Source organism: Cebus imitator, unplaced genomic scaffold (assembly GCF_001604975.1).
Source record: "Cebus imitator isolate Cc_AM_T3 unplaced genomic scaffold, Cebus_imitator-1.0 Scaffold333, whole genome shotgun sequence".
Taxonomy (NCBI): Eukaryota; Metazoa; Chordata; class Mammalia; order Primates; family Cebidae; genus Cebus; species Cebus imitator.
Window position 1 is genome coordinate 446,835 of NW_016107648.1, and position 20,484 is coordinate 467,318.

The following is a 20,484-nucleotide window of genomic DNA, read 5'->3' on the forward strand; positions in this document are numbered from 1 at the left end:
GAGGCTCTTGGATGGGGAAGAGCTGGCTATATCGTGAAGGAATCTAAATTGCAAAGTGTTCACGGTGTCACACATCCCTTAGCAGAGGACACAGTCAGGGTCTTCATTTGTAGGTGCTCAGATGTCACATAAGTTAAGTGAACTGTTCAGGTCAACCTACAGATACTTCTTGAGTATCCAATGAGCTTCCTGCACTGCAGGCACAGGAGAAAGATTAGGCATTCTAGAAGCATGTGTCTATTTTTTTTTTTAAGACAGAGTTTCATTCTGTTGCCCAGGCTAGAGTGCAGTTGTGCAATCTCAGCTCACTGCAACCTCTGCCTCCCCGGTTCAAGCGATTTTCCCACCTCAGCCTCCCAGGTAGCTGGGATTACAGGCAGGCACCACCATGCCTGGCTAATTTTTGTATTTTTAGTAGAGATGGGGTTTCATCATGTTGACCAGGCTGGTCTCAAACTCTTGACCTCAGGTGATCCACCTACCTCGGCCTCCCAAAATTCTGGGATTACAGGCGTAATATTTGTCTATTTCATGACTACCTCAAACCTTACACTGAAATTAACTCACATAATAATGCAATTAAGGAGAAGCCAGCATAGACAAATGTTAATCCAAATTCAATCTCATCTCATTATCTCTCTGCTACCTGAATGGTCCAAGCCACCTTTGTCTCTCCTCGAATTATGGTAGTCAATTCCTAACCGGTCCCTCTGTGCCATCTTTGACACCTCATCCCTCTTTCAATTTATTTCCAACACAGTAGCCAAGGGAAATCTTGTTAACACATAAGTTACATCACGTTGCTCCTGCACTCAAAACCCTCATCTTGCAAAAGGTAGAAGCCAGAGTCCTTCCAATGAATGACTTCCAGGGCCCTGCGTTACCTGTAGTGGAGCCATCTTGGAAGTGGTTCTTTCAGCTCCAGTGCAGCCAACACCATGTGGAAGAGAGATGGGTTTTTCTTTGCTGAGCCTACAGAAATTACAGAATCAGGAGTGACTAAACGGTTGTTATTTTTATAAGTCACTAAGTTTGAGGTGATTTGTTACACAGAAATAAATAACCATTAAGCTTTCACATTAAGGCTGGGCGTAGTGGCTCATGCCTGTAATCCCAGCACTTTGGGATGCCAAGGCGGGTGGATCGCTTGAGCCCAGTAGTTAAGGCCAACCTGGGCAACATGGCAAAACCCCATCGCTACAAAGAAATATAAAAATTAGCCAGGCATGGTGACACACACCTGTAGTCTCAGCTACTCTGGGCTGAGGAAGGAGGATCACTTGAGCTTGGGAAGTGGAAGTTGCAATGAGCAAAGATGGTACCACTGCACTCCAGCCTGAGCACCAGAGCAAGACTCTATCTCAAAAAACAAACAAAAAAATGAATTCACATTAAAAAAATAGTTCACTGCTAAGAAGAGCCAAAGGACATTATTGTAGAAAAATATCTAATGAAAAGGTAAACTTTTTATTATGCATTAAATTTCCAAAGGCCACAAAACAGTATCTATAGAATAAAAATATTTTTTAGGGTACAAGATATCTATAAAGTTTTCATGCAATTTGAATTTTTAATAAAATCACTTCTGTAATAGGTATAAACAAGTTGCAAAATGCAACTCAAGATTTAAATAAAATTCTCAATTTATTTCTTTCAATTTCTTTACAGAGGGAAAAAGAGCATGAGAGGTTGGAAGAAATTTTTTTTTTTTTTTTTTGAGACAGAGTATCACTCTGTCACCCAGGCTGGAGTGCAGTGGCATGGTTTCAGTTCACTACAACCTCTGCCTCCCTAGTTCAAGCAATTCTCCTGCTTCAGCCTCTCGAGTAGCTGGGATTACAGGCATGTGCCACTGCGCCCAGCTAATTTTTGTATTTTTAGTAGAGACGGGGTTTCTCCATGTTGGCCAGGCTGCTTTTGAACCCCTGACCTCAGATCATCAGCCCGCCTCAGCCTCCCAAAGTGCTAGGATTACAGGCATGAGAGTCTGCGCCCAGCCTAAAAAGTCTTTCATTTCTTGTCCTCCAAACTTCTAAATCCCAGAAAGAGGATAGCCACGGCTGAAATGCAAAAAGACAGTAAGTTAATTCCTAGGCTGAGCCACACACAGCCCAATACCTGATGACTTTAGAAATTTAAACCTCAAGGTTTATAATGTTTTGTTTTGTTGTTGCCTTTGATCTAGCCCCACATGCAATGCAGTTTCATTGTATAACCTGGGTGACAGGCTGGGAAGCCTGACTGGGATTACCGAGCCATTGAATTTGGGTCCACTCTTCCTTCCCTCCCTGTAATTTCTTCACTCTTTTGTATGTGTTTTCAGTGGAATTTATGTCACTGTTCCTTGCAAACGGAATAGGTCCGAGTCAGATCAACCATACTGGGTTTTCAGGCAACTGAAATATCAGATTCTTTTTACCAAGTCTCCCTCAACCTGCCTTCTTTTTTTTGTAGACAAAATGCAGTTGTTTACATTTTTCTGAGTTTCATTTCATCTTCCTGGTTTCAACAGTTTTTCCAGCCTGTCAAGACCAATTCAACTTTAATTGGATCACCTGTCATACACACTGCTCATCCCAGACTTAGGTCTTCTGGAAATTTTACAACTATGTGTTGGGTGTCTTCATTGACAAAAATGTTGAACTTTTAAACTCTGTTGGAGTGGGTGGACTCTTCTGCAGAATTTCACAGTCATTTAGTGTTTAAAAACCCCACAACCACCATCTGATTAATGGTGTCAGACAAACAGGTAGGAGTGATCTGAGTAGAGGTTGGATGACTTTTAGATTAAGTGTCCATAGCCCCACCCAGAGTAAACATAAAACTCCCCTGAGAATCCCTTCATGTCAGTTACTGTTAATGCACTAATCTTCCTTGAGTCCAATGCAAATATCTGTCCCATGTTTATTGTCCTAACATATCCATGTCCTCTTTGTATTTGCCAACACAAGCTCTTCTGAGGCAGAGACAATTTTTGTCATTTGGTCAAACAACGCAGGATTGGAGACTTCTAAAACGCTGAGTGGGAAGAACTGAGACGAGCCAGTATAATATGGAGGAGGTTTTGGTAAATGTCTTTTAACCATTGATAAATGGGACAAATCAATGGAGAAAAAAAAAAACAATTATTCAATAAATGATGCTGGGATCTTCATCAGCTCTTCTGAAGGGAAAAAACTTCATTTGGGCTTTAAACTTGTACTATGAATCAAAATAAATTTCAGAAGGATTAAAGAGACAAATGATATCAAAGAAAATCATTGAATAGACACATAGATCAATAGAACAGAACTGAGAGTCTAGAAGTAAGTTCTTATATTTTGGTCAGTTGTTTGTTGTTGTTGTTTTAGAGACAGGATCTCACTGTGCCACCAGGTCGAGTGCAGTGGTATGATCACAGGTCACTAAAGCCTCCGCCCTCTGTGCTCGAGTAATCCTCTCCCCTCAGCCTCTCAAGTAGCTAGAACTATAGGCACATACCACCATGCCCGGCTACTTTTTAAATTTAAAAACATTATTTATAGAGATAGGGTCTTACCGTGATGCCCAGGATGGTCTCAAACTCCTGTCCTCAAGCAATCTTTCCACTTCGGCCTCCCAACTGCTGAGATGACAGACATGAGCCAGTCAGCCTTGGCCAACTGATTTTCAACAACGGCGCAACATAATTTACTGGGGAAAAGGGAGTATTTTCAACAAATCGTTCTGGGAAAATCAGATATCCCATGCAAAAAGGTGAACTTAGACCCTTGCCTCACATTATATACAAAGTGTAACTCAAATTGGATCATAGACTTAAATGTAAGAACTAAAACAAGAAAACATTTAGAAGACAGTACGCAAGAAAATCTTCAAGACCTTGAGATAAACAAAGATTTCATAGTTATGACACCACAAGTGAGACCTGTAAAAGAACATGCTGATCAGTTGGACCTTCTCAAACACGTCTGTGCTTCACAAGACACCATTAAGAATATGGAAAGACAAGCAACAGACTGGGAGAAAGTATCTGTGAACATAACTCCTGCTCTCATGGAATTTACCTTCTTTGGGGAGCATGAGGGACCCACAATAAACATTAATGGGTAAGAAAAACTATCAGGCAGTGATTCCTGCTCTGCAGTAAAGCAAACTACTGTGATATGTTGGCCATGCTGGATTGTGTAGTCAGTCAAGAAAGAGATCTCTACAGAGATTGCTCATTTAAATTGAGCAATCTGAGCTCTAAATGGAAAACAAAAGGTCAGGCACCTGAAGATCCAGTGGGAGCACCCTCCAGGCAGAAGCAAGGGCCCTGAGTACAAAGACCCTGAGCGGGGCATGAGCATGGCATGTTTCAGGAGAGGAACAATGGCTCTGTCAAAGTAGGAAAGGAGGAGGGAGTCACCCGACGAGGTGGCCGGAGAAGGGGAGGCATGGTCCTGGAGGGCTTTGTGTGCTAGGTGAGGAGGTCATATGCCCTCAAGCGTGATAGAATCAGATACATGTATGAGCTCTACTGTAGAAAATGGATTCCAAAAAAAAGTACCACTCAGAGTTCTTAGTTGCAAACAGCAAAGCTGACTGTGGCTGGTTTAGCAGAGAGACACTTATCTTAAAAGGATATTGGAAAGCTCACAGATCTGAAGGTCCTGAAAAACGGGACTCTGTATCAAGGGTCGAGGGACAATTCCTAAAACCACAAGGAGGATAGCCCCACTACTGATGCCCCATTGCTGATAATTCTGTGTGTGGAACTCTGCATTGGTCACCTCCAAAGTCTGTTACCTCTGCTTTTGCCCCCACAAAACAAGAAGTGTGCACTGACCTTCTTTCTTCAAGTTGCTCACCACTGCCACATCAGCTTCTCCCAGGTATACCAAGTGGCAGAGCCTGGGTCACCAGCTTACATTCTAGTTGCAAAGGAATCTGGGAATTTGAGTTTTCTAGATTCTAATTTCAGAGAGTGAAACTCCTAAAGGAGGAATTTTCCCAAATATAAGAGAAATTTTTAAAAAAGTACTGAGAGGTCAGAAAACACAATAAAAATCCATGCAATCAAGTAAGAGTAAAAATACAGATCCCTGTTACGAGGCTGATGCAGTCATTTGTTTAGGTGGGGACCATGCGAGGCCTGATAGGCTGGTAATGTCATATAGGACAGTGGTTCTCAAAGCCTGGCCAGCAGCACCAACATCTGCAAATTTTGTCAGAAATGCACATTTCAGGCCCCACCCTGCACTTATTGAAACTCCGAAGTTGAGGCCCAGCAATCTGGTTTTAACAGGCCAACTCAGATGATTTTGGGGTATGCTAACATTTACGAACCACTGGTAGAGGACATGAATAAAAGAGGAAGATTTGGAAGTAGTCTGTAGGACTTCTTGATGGATTGTGGAACTTAAGGGAGAGACAGCGGAATCCAAGAGAACACCTAGATTTTCACTTAAGCAGCATGTTAGATAGCAGTGCCTTTTACCACGACAGAGAGACTGTGAGATGAGCTACTTAAGGAAATTCAGATTTGGGAATTTTGCAGTGAGCACCCAAAGTTCATTAGGCTCACAGGAGGCAGGCAGTTGGCTATGAGTCTGGTGTGTTTTGGAGAGGTCAGCATTGAAGAGATAGGTAGGAAAAGCATGTAGATAGCACTTCAAACAAAGGACTAGTGGAGTCACAGAAAGAGTGTAAACACAGAAAAGAAAATGGGATTCAAGACAGACTTCAGAGTCAAAGGCAAGTGTGAGAGGAGGATTCTGCCAAGGAGACTGAGACGGAGAGGTCAAGTGAGCATGGCAGGCAACACTTATAGAATGGAGCATCAGAAGCAGAAAAAAGAAAAAAGTGTTTTCAGGAAAAGGGCATGGTCTGTTCTAATCCGAATGAGAGATAGACAGAGGAACCTACCAGAAATAGCAAAAAAAGCAGTGTGTTTCCTGGCAGTCCATCTGAAGAAGATTCTGTCAAAGACTCTATTGGGCATCTGAATACCTTCCTCTGATTGAAGACCTAGGGATAAACCATCTTCCAGAAAATGAGCTGGAGCCTGAACCACAGGTCTGGTTCTACAGGGAAGCCAAGGATGCCTGCCTCCAGAGAGCAGGATGCTCTGAAACTGAGCAATAAAAGACCATCAGGACTCCGATGAGAAGACCCTTCTTCTGAGAAAGTTACTTATCTTTCTGGGAAGAAAGAAAAAAAGAGTGGGAGGTAACAGAAGTGTCTCTCCTATGTATTTCTCTCCCACCGTGGACACATGAACAGTGAGGGGCACATTTTCCTCACTGGTCTTGCCATGAAAACGCTTCAAGAAGGGTTGATATTAGTAGAGTCCAGTTTAAGAAGGAAGTGAGAAGCAGTTTTTCCAAAGTCGTAAGGGAGATGGAAAAGGTCACATACATGACTCTGTGGAGGGCTGAGAAGAAACCTGAATGAGGGAGTTAGAATTTCAAGTTTAAATAACTCCCCAACTTCAAGGTTGTAAAAGGAGAGCAAGTCACTGAACCTCTCTGAGCCTTTCTTCAGTGATTTGTCAAGTGGAGGGCAATCCGTTACTGTCCGGCCTCTGGTCAGGTGAGATAATGGTAGAAGGGCTGGGTGGACTTGGCAAAGTTAGCAGTAAGCAGTGTTACATTCAAGGGGAGTGTGAGTGGGAATCCAAGCTGCTATTGTTTGAATGTGTTCCCCAAAATGTATGTGTTGCAGACTCGATCCCCAGTGTGGTGGCACTGGGAAGTGGAATCCTTAAGAGCTGATTAGGTCACATGAATAGATTAATTTCATTATCTTGGGAGTGGGCACGTTATAAAAGTGAGCTCAGTTCTCTCTCCCTCTTTCATGCTCTATGTCGTTCTACCTTTCACCGTGGGATGACACAGCAAGAAGACCTTCTCCAGGTGCCGGCACCTTGATATTGGACTTTCCAAACTCCGGAACCACGGGAAGTAAATTTCTTTTCTTTGTAGATTACTCAGTCTGTGGTGTTCTCTTACAGCAACACAAAACAGACTAAGACATAGGTCTTTGCCACACCGGTGGCCGATTCTCCTCCATCAACTTCCTTCCCGACTTTTCCCCTAGGTCTGCCAGTTTTACCAGCTTTCTCCAGTGTCAGCTATGCCCCAAGACTCCAAGAGGCAGAATTTATGTTTCTTAGCCTCTCCAGTGAGATTAGAGTTAGCATTTAAAGACTCCTCCACACTGTAACATTCTTGAACCATGCCTCTGGTGTTATCACTGCCTCTGGTTACAAGGTTCTAGGGAAACACGTGTCTCTGAAATGAGCTCCTTTTTATCAGATAAATTTCTGAATTCAGGAGGAAAAACTTCCAGGCCTCCATCCCCAAGGCTATTCCTAAAAATTGGAGTCAATGGTAAATCATCTAGTGATATTCCCTAGGCCTGCATCCCTATCATGTTACACAACCAGTAATGCTTTGACCTGAGAAAGTCTCCCTCATCATCAGATACATTCTGCAGATGAGAACCACAGGTCTTAGAGAGGCCAAACAACCAGCCAAGATCTCCCTGCAGGGCAGAGGCACGGGCACAGCAGGGGACTGAAAACCAGGCCTTTTCACCCCTACCTGCTGCAAACATGATCAGACACTTAGTAGTATGACTCTGCCTACACTCTGCATATTCACTTACCAAACACTTTTAGAGCACTTACTGTGTGTTGGGCACTGCATAAACCACTCTGTAGACATTAACTCACTTAATTCTTAGAACAGCCCCAGCTGTGCAGCCTTAGGGAAGCTGCTCGATCTCTCTGTGTCTCAGTTTTCCCATCTGAAAAAAAGGGATTGTTGTAACAGTCTCATGAGTTAACACACTTAAAGAACTTAAAACAGTGGCTCACACAGGGCAAACACTTACCTAATTAAGTCCATAGGGTACACAATGGGCCAGGGACAGTGATGAGCATAAGAACACAAAGCAGGAGCCCATACCCTGGTCTCGGGGAGTGAGGGAAATGTTTATAGGAAGCCACGTACTTGGTGAGCCCCTGAGCCATGTTTATACTAGTGAGAAAGATCATCACATCTTTGCTCTGGTCCTCTCCCTTGGTTCAATATGCAATGCAGGATCCAACAAGAGTAAATCTGCCCTCCAAGATGTAAAGATGCATTTGCTAGTCTTTATTTATGGATGTACTGACAATGGAAAACATGTTCCCCCATCTGACCAGCCCTGAGAACAATGTCAAAGATTTCCTGTAATGAAAGCCTCTAAAAATACTTTTTGATGATGGAGGGGGTGGAAGTTGAGCAACGCCAACTGAGTGAAATACGGAAATGATACCAAATGGCGCCCAAGCAGCAGAGCAGGCAGCCCACCTGGCCTTTGATCCCTCAATCTTGCCCGAAGACTCAGTACGTTTTGGGTTTTCTCCAGGAGGCCATGTTGTCCCTTTGTGTTTACATGCTCCATCTAATTTCCTAGAGAAAAAATTTAGTCAGCCGTGACTAATGGTAAATCATAGCATAAAATGGTTGCCAGCAAACCGAACACCCAACTGATCTAACTTTCTCTTTTTTGTGATCTGCTGAAGATCTCCAAGAACTGGGAATATGTCCTGTGTTTGGGCATTCAACTCCTTCCATATTTACTATCAAATTATTATTCAAGTCAGATACATTGCATAGCCTATCCTATTTCACCATTTTGTTAAACTGTTGTGGAATAGTGTTTATGGTTTGTGACTTGGCCATGGATCCTATATTTTACTCTCATCTCTGCTCTTTGAGAGTGTCACTATCCCCACCACCACCACCTGCCTTTTACAGAGGAAGAAACTGAGGCACAGAGCTGCAAAGGAGCATGTCTGCGGTCATAACGCTGGCCGATGACAGCCTTCTGTTTCCCCAGTCCCTCTGCTGCTGATCCCATGGATTTCCATTTTACAGTTGGTTTAGGGTATCCCAGTCATTATAAATCTCTGTTTGTTATGGCCCATCTCCAAAGGAGGCCTCTGCCTGGCCAAGAGGAGCCTTCTCTTTTTCTTTGCAAATAAGTTTTTCCTCTTCTCCTGTCTGGAAAAGGTGGCTCAGTGGCCAATTCAGTTAGCAATTCAGTGATTTAGGAGCAAATATGTGGGACAGCTGAGTCTCTCCAGATGTTGAACTAAATAAGGCACAACTGGGCTTTTGGAGTCTGATGCCTCTTCACGGCAAACTGAGAGTAGAGGGGCCCCTCGAGCAGTTGAGGGTATAATAAGGTTCTCATTCAAAAGTCCCTAAGATGTGCCAGGAAGTTTACAGAGCGGTAGGGCTCAGAATAAATAGCTGGCAAATTATACACTGTGATAAAACATTGCTATTTCCTTCCTTTCAGTACCCCACCCTGGAGGAATACTATCCACTCCTGCACTGCTGAACTCAGGAGTGGCTATGAGACTTGTGTTGGCTAGTGACATGTAGACAGAGTTGACACATGTCTTCTAGCATGTGGTTGGCCATCTGTCTTTTTCATCCACCACATAGACTTGCAATGTTCCAGACATGCCCTGAATCCTAGAGAGAATGGGAAAAGCCAAGCTTCAGCCAATCCGCAATGGCCTCTCTTTGTTGTCAGCCACTGATGCTTTCAGATTGTTGTTACAGCAGCCTGGCCTAGCCCCTCGTGATGGGAAAACTTGCATGAGATCCCATAGCTGGCACATAGTAAAGCCAGAACAGTTCATCTGCAGCATTTAATGAGCGCTTACTATGTGCATAAACTATGCTAAGTACTTTCTACATAGTATCTTTATTAATTCTCACAATGAGCTCATAACTTTCATAACTTGTATATACAATTCTTATCTCAGTTTTTAAACTGACATTTCAACTCACACAGCTTATAAGGAGTAGATCCAGAACTTGAACCCAGGTTGTGCTGAATTCATATCCTAAGCTCTTAATCACTAATCCATGTGGAATTCTTGTACAGTTCGTGAAGACACAGAGCTTGAGAAGTTGAAAAGAGTAGAATGAATTTGCTTACCACTGTGAGGCTGTCAGACGTGATGTATGCAACTTACAAAATCAAGAAAATGATATGAACCTCCCCCCTAGTTTATGACCCATCACCTAATGAGCACCCTGGGCATGGGCAGAAGAGGTAGAAATACAGGTTGAGTGTCCTTTATACAAAATGCTTGGGATAGAAGGTGTTTGAGATTTGGGATGTTTTGGGATTTTGGAATATTTGCATATACATAATGAGATATCTTGGGGATGGCACCAAAGTCTAAACAGAAAATTATTTTAGACTGAAGGTAATTTTACATGATATTTTAAACAATTTTCTGCATAAAACAAAGTTTGTGTGCATTGAACCATCAGAAAGCAAAAACGTCCCAGGCTCAGCCACCCCTGTGGACAATCTGTGGTTGTTTGGCATCACCATCATTCCTGCCTCCGAATTTAGATGCTACTGAGATGCAACTGTTTTCTTACATTTAGTCACACATAAGTGCTTAAGGTAAAAAACATGACACGCCATGAATGCAGTGAAAACACAGAGTGTTCAGGGTAACCAAGCAGCACAACAGCATGCAGAGAATTCCTGCATCAGCAGTGAAACAGCAGCAACAAGAGATGACAGCAGGTGTTCCTCCTCCACCTGTGATGCTGTGTTTTGATTAAAACGTTACTGTACACTGTGCTCTATTTTTTAGGTGAGAAGAAAAATTGGAGGCAGCTGAGGGTTGAGGATATAGGTCCTCCAAGGATGAAGGGGCCTGCTAGCAGATGGCTTTTTATCCAAATGTTTCTCCAGTGTCACTGGCCTTAGTAACAATGGTTTTTTTTTTGTTTGTTTTTTTGTTTTTTGTTTTTTTTGTCTTAGGGGGTCTCTCTTTGATTTTACGAACTGACATGATTTCTTGTTCTGTTACAAAGGCACACAGCTCTTGTCCTTCAGTAAACTCATCATACATTTTCACCATATTGTCTTGGGCAGTTTTGCTCTAGTGTTAACATCATCTTCACTGTGTGCACCTGTGTTTTGACTGCAACTTATAACATGAGGTCAGGTGTGGAATCTTCCACCTGTGACATCATGTGAGGCTGAGGCAGGAGAATCGCTTGAACCAGGGAGGCGGAGGTTGCAGTGAGCTGAGATGGCGCCACTGCACTCCAGTCTGGGCGACAGAGTGAGACTCTCTCTCAGAAAAAAAAAAAAAAAAATTCAGATTTTGGAGCATTTGGGATTTCAAATTTTCGGATCAGGGATGTCCAATCTGTATTTGAAACTTCCTTGGTATTCCCTTATTCGTTGCTAACTCCTTCCCCAGTGAAGAACTCCTGCTCAGCCACTGACTCGAGTTCGTGCCATCTCTCCTTTAGAGGTCAAAGACACAGGGAGCTCCCCTCCGCTCTGTGGGTAGAGCCAACCATAGCATGGGGAACAGGAAGAACAGAAGCTTCGGAATGATAGAGGCCTGAGTTCAAGCTCTGACTCTGCCACTTACCAGATGTGGAACTTAGGGCAAGTTGCTGCTTTTTCTGTATCTCTAAAATGGGATAAGTAAGCTAATGATGGCTACCTCACTGGGTAATTCAGGGGATGAAAGGAAGCATTCTGACGTGTCTGTGCAGGGTCTGGGATGTAACAGGCACTCAGTGAATATTCGTTCCCATAGGAATTTACCAGGAAAACACCATGTGGACCCACTTGCTTTTCAGCCTTCTCTTGCCCTTTGCTTGTAACCTCCCTATCCCTTCCATGCTGCCGTGGTCCCAGATGGAACCCATCTTACTTAGACCTGAACACACATCTGTTCTCAGGAACATGGTTTTAACATGAAGATTGGTTGGCTTGAAAACAGGTTTTGTGTTAGTTCATTTGCATTATTATAAAGGAATATCCAAGGCTGGGTAATTTATTTAAAAAAAAAAAAGAGAGAGAGAGGTTATTTTTGGCTCAAGGGTCTTCAGCCTGCACACAAAGCACAGTGCCGGCATCTGCTTCTGGCGAGTCCTCAGGAAGTTTATAATCATGGAGGAAGGCAAAGGGTACGGTACACAGCACCTAGTGCACAAGTATTCAAGAAATGATTACTGTTATTGCCAGCATGTCCCATAGCAAGGGAGGGAGCAACAAAGAGGAAGAGGTGCCAGGCTCCTTTTAAACCACCAGCTCTTGCTTTAACTAGTAGAATGAGAATGTACTTAACACCCAGCGGAAGGTGTTAAGCCATTCATGAGGGATCCACCCCCCTGATGCAATACCTTCCACCAGGCTTTGCCTCCAACACTGAGGTTCAGAGGAGACACACTTCCCAATCATATCAGGGCTGAAAACTTAAAAGAATATTAAGAGTTAAACAAGCCACAGGCCCAGTCTAGGAAACTATTTTTTGGAAGATCATTTACAGAGGAAAATGTAAACAACTTCAAACACTCAATTCCTAGCAAACATATGGATCACAGTCTTTTGGAAAGGAGGGGTGAATACCCATACATGCATGCATGAATTCCAATCATTACTTATTACATGAAATCGTGAAAGAAAAATTGCATATTTTGACCATTTCCAGCTAACTCTTACAGATATGAAAACATTTTCTAAGTGACCAGCAAAGCACCATTTCCATCTTCTTCTCGGCCTCTCAGCCCTTAAGCCCTCATGTCTGAGGTGGGGAGCCAGGGGACCCAAGAGTCAACCTCCTCGGGCCCATGCCCTCTGGCTTACTGAGCTATTCACCTTTTTCTCTTTCTTTCTTCCTTCCCTCCTTCCTTCCTTCCTTTTTCTTTCTTTCTTCCTTCCTTTCTTTCTTTCTCTTTCTTTCTCTTTTCTTTCTTTCTTTCTCCTTTCTCTCTCTCTTTCTTTCTTTCTTTCTTTTTCTTTCTTCCTTTCTTCTTCTCTCTCTTTCTTTCCCTTCCTTCCTTCCTTTCTCTTCTTTCTTTCTTTCTTTCTTTCTTTCTTTCTTTCTTTCTTTCTTTCTTTCATTCCTTTGACAGAGTCTTACTCTGTTGCCTAGGCTGGAGTGCAGTGGCACAATCTCAGCTCATCACAACCTCCACCTCCTGGGTTCAAGTGATTCTCCTGCCTCAGCCCCCCGAGTAGCTAGGACTTCAGGCATGCATCACCACACCTGGCTAATTTTTGTATTTTTAGTAGAGATGTGGTTTTGCCATGTTGGCCAGGCTTGTCTCAAGCTCCTGACCTCAAGTGATCAGCCCACCTTGGCCTCCCAAAGTGCTAGGATTGCAGGTGACCTTTTTCTTAAGAGGCTTAAAGTAAGGAGAGTTTGTCAAATGTGCAACTTCTTCCATAGTGGAAGGTTGAAAGTCTGAGAGGGAAAACCTGTAAGTTGCTTCAGTGAAGGTACAGAGGAGAGAAGTTTCATTTCACCATTAGCAGATTGAAATTTTCTCTCCATTCACAAAATTGACCACATTGAGAAGAAAGCATGGTATGTGCTCCTTTCCCATTTTATCTGTGTAATGCAGATCTCCCCCTGGAAAGAAACAAATATCACCGAGAGGCAGAAAGGGGCAGTGACAGTTCCCATAGAGGCAGACAGAGCCAGATCCAAATACTGTGTCTGACGGAAACAACTTGTGTAATGGAGGCAGGAAGCTTAACCCGTGGGTTGCAGTGCCTCAACCATAAAATGGGAATAATAACTCATATTTGACAGAGCACTACAAAAATTAAAGGTATTGTATAAAAACACCTAGTGCATAGTACGTTTTCAAGAAATGATTACTGTTATTGCTAATGTAGTGTAAAGTCAAGTTGACAATCTGATACTTATGAATACCAGCTGAGCAAGAACTGCATTTTAAAACCTGTCAGACAGAGCCTCAAGCAGCAGGCTAAGGACTTATCCAGGTTTTTTTGTTTGTTTGTTTTTACTATTTTAACACCTCGGATTTATTGCAAAAACTATAACTACATAGGTTGGAATTTCTTTTCTTTTCCTTTTTTTTTTAATTCAGAATCTCACTCGGTCACCCAGGCTGGAGTTCTGTGGTATGATCTTGGGTCATTACAACCTCTGTCTCCTGAGTTCAAGAGATTCTTATGCCTCAGCCTTCTGAGTAGCTGGGATCACAGGTGCCCACCACCCATGTCCAGCTAATTTTTGTATTTTTAGGAGAGATGGGGTTTCACCATGTTGGCCAAGCTGGTCTCAAACTCCCAACCTCAGGTGATCCACTCTCCTTGGCCTCCCAAAGTACTGGGATTATAGACATGAGCCACCATGTCCAGCATAGGTTGGAATTTCTAATTAAAACTAAATCTAGGGCTAGGCACAATGGCTCATACCTGTACTTCCAGCACTTTGGGCAGCTGAGGCGGACAGATTGCTTGAGCCCGAGAGTTGAAGGCCAGCCTGGGCAACATGGTAAAACCTTGCCTGTACAAAAAATACAGAAATTAGCCAGGTGTAGTGGCAGGTGCCTCTGGTTTCAGAAACTTGGAAGGCTGAGGTGAGAGGATCACTTGAGTTAAGGGAGGTTGAGGCTGTGGTGTGCTAGGTTCATATCACTGTGACTCCAGCCTGGGTGATAGAATGAGACCCTGTGTCAAACAAACAAACAAACAAACAAACAAACAAACCCAAAAAACTAAACACTAAATCCAGCAGGGCAAAGTGGCTCATACCTATAATCCCAGTGCTTTGGGAAGCCAAGACAGGAGGATTGCTTGAACCCAGGAGTTCAAGACCAGCCTGGGATCATAGTGAGACCCGACCTCTCCAAACATTGTTTTAAATTAGTCAGGCATGGTGACACACATCTGCATTCTCAACTAATTGAGAGACTGAAGCAGAAGGATCACTTGAGCCCAGGAGTTTGAGGTTACAGTGAGTGATGGTCACACCACTGCACTCCAGCCTGGGTGACAAAGCAAGACTCCAAAAACTAAAAATGAAAAAGACAAAAAGGAAAACTAAATCTTCCTATGGATAAATTTTATTACTCTAAGCAATTTACTTTCAAAGAAAAATCAAAAGAATTTTTAAAATTAATTATGCTTCAAGGAATATATATAGATGGAAGCCAATATAAGGTGGATTGGATTGCAAAACTCTCCGTAATCTTTTTCAGTCCCTTTCTGCATTCCTCATTGTAATGTGATGTTACCTCTTCTCCCATTAGGAGAGTTTATTTCTCAACATCTTGATTCTAGGCTTGGTTGTATAACTCACTTATACAACCAAGGAAAATGGCAAATGTGATATAAGCATAGGCACACTGGGATCTGCCCTCTCTTGCTTCCCTGAGACCACCATGCAAAAAAGCTCAGGTTAGCCTACGAGACAATGAGAAGTCACATAGAGTACCAACAGGTTTTTCCAGCTGGTAACAAATGCCAACTTCTAGACATGTTAGTGAAATAATTTTGGATGATCCAGCCTCAGTTGAGCTACCAGATAGCTACAACTATAAGAATGATTGTAAGTGAAACCAACAGATGAACCATCTAGTTGAGCCCAGCCCAAATTGCTGACCCAGAGAATCATGAGAAAGTAAAATAATTATTGTTGTTTAAACCAGTTTTGAAGTGACTTTTTTATGCACAAAAGATAACTGGTACACACAATCTACAATGGGTAATTCTGTGGGTGGCTGCTTGGTTCATTATAAATACTCATTCTATAGACACTATCTCCTGACATAGTGACTCATCACTATGTCACTGGTGTAGGCTCCCAGCAGCCCTGCTACCTCAGCCATAGTCACTTGGTCAAGGGTGAATGAACACTGTCTAAAGATGGACCAGTCACATTCCCTCTCACATTAGGACAGTGTTCTAGGTGGATGGCCCATGGACTTCAGTTGCTGAGGTCATCTTGATTCTGGTCTTCTCAAGGCCTGATTATTCTACAGTTCCTCAGATTTGATATGCTTCCCTGGTATTCTTCAAATAAATTACATTTACCCTCAAGATAGCTAGAGTTGGTTTCTGTTACTTGTACTCCAAAATTATTGATTAATAAAAGCCCCCTATGAAGAGCTTTATCTTCCAGATGAGGAAAAGTCAGGCAGTTAAGTATGCTTAAAACCTTCCTTGTGCACAGAGCACGCTGCTGGCTTTTTCATAGGAAGAAAAAGTGAAGACAAGGCATCAACTTTACCCTCATGGAGTCTGGCTCAATTTTCTGCCTACTTTTTCTCTTGATTTGCAAACTTGGCAACTAAAGAGAGTTCTGCCAATGGTGTGGACTTTGAATTATCTCTAATTAACTTGAATTGTAAAACCATGTGTCATCCTGGGCTTTACCAGGAAAACCCACAAGCAGATCTGATTCTTCACCGCTTGCCTAAAGCCATTCAGATCCTTGAAAGATGAGGAACTAAAAGCCACTTCTCTTCCTGAACATCCTGCAGCCCAAAACAGAGCTAGTAATTTTCCTTGTGACTTTTAAGAAGACTTTCTCCCTCTCTCTCTTTTGCTCTCTCTCTCTCTCTCTCTCTCTCTCTTAATTTACTCCCTTTCAGAATGCAGGTACCATAAGGAAAGACATTCCTTTAAATGATCTATCATTTTACTTTTACTTGGGAAAAAAGGGAGACCTCAGGATAAACTTTGTCAGAAGAATTGTGAGACCCTGATTGGAAGTGCATGGAGAAGGCAAAAAGAAAAAGGAAGGTGGGTAAGAGGTATTCATATGCTAGACACTTTCATGTATAAGATCCAAGCAACCCTGTAAAGCAGACATCAGTGTTCTCATTTTACATCTGAGGAAATGGAGGCCTGGAAAGGTGAAGGAGTATGTCTAAGGTCACAAGAGTCTTGATTTGAGTCCAGACTTGTTGTTGCACACAAGTTCCAGCTTTTCCACCACCTGGCTGCTCTTCCAAGAATGGAGGAGAAGCTGAGTTGGGGTGGGGATGGATGGTCATGCCCCTTATTAACAATCATTAGAAATGATAATTCCACAGCCTTCTCCAGCTACCAAGATGACTCTATCCCAGCACTTCCCAAAGAGCAACTCTATGTTAGAACTATCTCTGTGAGAACATTTCCCAGTGTGTATGTCAATAAGTGTTCCATAAAAAGAAGGATTTCCTCATTCAACAAGATTTGAACTGTTTTCCTTATGCAGGACACCTCAGAAGCTTTGGCATGTTTATAGTGCCTCCATGACTCTCCAAGAGGAAGATATAATGTGATATTATTTAGGACATACCTTAGTCCGCTACAACGAAGATGCCCTAAAGTACAGTGGCTAAAGGAGGGTAGACCTTATCTTTCATATCATTACAGACATGAATTGTTCAAAGCTGGCCAAGTGGCTCTTCCATTCTCAACCCATGGCTTTCAAGATGGCACCAGCAGTTACCATTTCTCAGGCAGATGAAGAGAGAGAGTCCCGAGCAAGAAGCTTTCTCATTAGGAGATAACATAGAAGTTACACACATCACTTCTGATTCATTTCAAGGCCTGAATTCAATCATATGAACACAGTCAGATACAAGGGAATCTAGGAGAGGCAGTCTCTGGTTAAGTGCCCAAGTGTCAGGCTGAAACTCCAAGTGTTTTTTACCAAAACCCACAAGGAGAGGAAAAATACCAAAAGACAACTGGCAGTTTGTCATTGTTCCCAGATTTATTTACCCACAAAACTCTTTTTTTTTATGCAATGTGCCCTAGGGCTAGTATCTCATTCAATAATGCATCAGTCAGGGTAAGATGTTAATGATGCAGTAACAAGCGCCCCCACATGTCCATGGTGTAATAGGGAAGATGGTCTGCTCTTGTCTCTGGTAAGGAGGTTGATGGAGAAGCTATCATCTAGAGCAAGGCTGATTTCCAGAGTAAAAGGAGGAAGAGTGTGGGTGAATGAGGCATCATCATATCTAGCTTCCAGGAATGCTGAGTAGGGTCTAATGGCATTTCATAGCCTTCCTCACATACACTTTCCTCAAACCAGGCCTTTGTTCCCAGAATGAGGGAACAAAGGGATATTATCAGACAGATCCCACCCTGGTTCTCCAACAGTCTGTTGAGGAGAAAGGGACCTACTTCTGTTTCCTGATCTCCCATCATGTTGCTTCAGCTGGAGTACCAAATACTAGCTCTGGATGATGATACTAGCTCTGGTAATTGACAAAAAATGTTTCCAGTTACTGTTCTCCCTGTATACTGGCCATACTGTCAAGAGGCAGAGGCTATTTCTCCAGCCATTATATCTGGGCTAGGTTTGTGACTCCCTCTGATCAATGGAATGTATAGAAATGACACTGTGACAGTTCCAAGCCTCAACCTCGAGAGGCCTTGTACACATTCACTTTCTTTCCTTCAGGTCACTGACACCACTGTGTGATCACTATATGATCAAGCTTGGGATCATCTGCTGGAGGGTGACAGGCCACATGGAGCAGAAATGAGCCATTTCAGCTGAGGTCATCCTACATCAGGCAGCCCCAGCCAAGCCCAGCCCAGAATGATGACCCATGGTAGATAAATGGTGATTGCTTTATACTACTTGGTTTTAGGTGATACGGTATAGGCAAAAGCAAATTGGCCTCGTGATTTAAGCAGAAATGGGATTTATTAAAAGTTTGCATCCCCTGAAAGACTAGGGCACTGTGAAGCTTAGAGGCTTACCCAGAATCATACCACAGGGCCAGCCTAACAGAGATCCCACTGAGTCTGCCACTGTGAACACCAACGCTGCAGCTACACACTGACCTGGATCCTGGTCACTGCCATGGGGTCCACTGTCCACAGAAAAGTGGATGGAGCTGTTATTGCTGCCTCCTGTGGCCAGAAGTAGGTCACATAGAGGCAAGATAAGCTACAAAATAAACAGCAGATACAAAGGCAACAGCACTGAGCCAACAAAGCAGGAGGCCTGGAGCTGGGGTCCGGGAGGACCGGTGGTGCTAGATGTTTACCCTTTGGCGGCTGCATTATGAGATCCTTCAGCACAGAAGTCCAGGGGCAGGGAGGAGGGGGCATGTGGGCAACATCCTATTACTGACCATCACAACAACATCTCAATGCTTTACCAGCTAGTGATACCATCCCAGTGCATAGAACTTTCCCCTGCTAACCAGCCTCTGATAAGGAGAATAGAATTATATACTTGGCTTAGATTAATCAAGATTCAGCCCCACCTTGGTGAACTGGGGTTAGTGTCACCTTTTCTGGGCATATGGCTGTTCAGTGAGTGAACAAGATAAAATCAGGACTCTGCCAACAAGGAAGGAGGTGATGGGAGAAGCTAAAACAGCCCATAGTGTCTGCGATGCATGCCCTGATTCACTCCCAGTGGTGAAGTGGAACAGGGGACACAGGACAGAGAAACTCGAGGCCTGAGGGGGTGACTGTTAGTGTATCTGGAACACAAGGACAGTCACAGAGGTCTAGGGCAGCCAACTGTCTCCTTCGCCTGTGACAGGGGTTTCCCAGGATATGGGACTTTCCATGCTAAAAATCAGCCAAGCACTGGGCAAATCAGGACAAATTGTTCACCCTACGACAAGGCCAGTGAGTTCATAATTTTGCATAATGTTAAGAGAAACTAGAAAGGGCCAGAGAGATCAAGTGCCATGCTCAAGGTCACTCTGCTAATTCATTCATCCCTTTCCTTCATTGGTCACTGATGTGTTCAATGTTACTTTACCAAGTGCCTATCATCTGTAGAACTGTGCCTGGCACAGTTCTGGACACTTCACATGTACTGATCTACTTAATCTTCACAACAATCCTAGGAAAGAGATGGTATATTATCCCCATTCGACAGATGAACATACTGAGATGCAGAGAGGTTAAATAACTTGCCCAAGTCAGACAGCTGTCAGGTGGGAAGACCAGGATGTCTCAGGTAGTCAGGCTCCGAGCACGTCTTCATCCCATGCCTTCATCCCATGCTGCACAGTTCAGAGGCCATCTCAGGAGGCACAGCCTGTGGACCAAGAGTGCCTTCCAGTCCACGTGCATTCAGGCTCCCCGCTACGGATGAAGTAAGCTATCAGGCTGACAAGCATCTAGAGAAAGGCAAGCAAGGAGACTAAGAAAGGCACATTACAGACGGTTGCTTTGCATCAGATTTGTTTTCCAGGAAGCTGTTATGTAAAAATCAGGCCTTTGATTTCAGGATAAGCTGAGGAAAAGGCTGAGTTTCTGCTCAAGAGGTTAAGCTTGAAGGTGCTGCTCTGTGGTGAGTATGACATTATGGGTTATTGGGCTGGTGACACGGTACGTCACATCACTACACTTCAACTTTCAGAGCTAGGAGACTGCGAATCTGGACCAAATGATGGTGAAGGCCTCACCTTGGATTTAGGGTATTAAATATTTAACTCATCAAAAATAACTGAGGTCAGGAACGTCAAGGCAGCCACTAAACATGAAAGAAAAAGCAGCTGTAGCATCTGTATTTCCTTTTGCCCTTGGCGATTTGTTTTCCAGGCTGCCGTTATGTGAAAATCAGGCCTCTGGTTTCAGGATAAGCTGAGGGAAGACAAGAAGCAATAAAGATTAATTTATGTTGGGCTTTACAGATACCCTCTGTAATCAAAGCACTTCTAAACCCTTTACCCCACCAAA